Below are 216 nucleotides of genomic sequence, written 5' to 3'. Positions count from 1 at the left end.
CTTAGTTTGAAAAAAAATATACAGATAGACTTTTCACATTTTCCAGAATTAGTGATTATCGCTATTGCCGTATCATTGTTCATTCATCATTATGTAAATATTCAGCAATATCAGTGGTTGATTTTTTTTTTTTTTATCATTGTCATCATCTGGAGCAGCATTTTTCATTGTTTTACTAGTTTTTATTGTCGTCGTCATTATTCGTTATAATTGTTG

General features: G+C 27.8%; 1 protein-coding gene across 1 annotated transcript in view; it reads left to right on the top strand.

Moving 5' to 3' along the window:
- LOC119586436 overlaps nucleotides 1-216 on the top strand; it is a gene marked incomplete in the record, with an annotated part of 196,777 nt that overhangs the window by 129,795 nt on the left and 66,766 nt on the right.

The sequence above is a fragment of the Penaeus monodon genome, chromosome 21 (assembly GCF_015228065.2).
Source record: "Penaeus monodon isolate SGIC_2016 chromosome 21, NSTDA_Pmon_1, whole genome shotgun sequence".
NCBI classification, from domain to species: domain Eukaryota; kingdom Metazoa; phylum Arthropoda; class Malacostraca; order Decapoda; family Penaeidae; genus Penaeus; species Penaeus monodon.
This window is presented reverse-complemented; position numbering and strand designations above follow the sequence as displayed.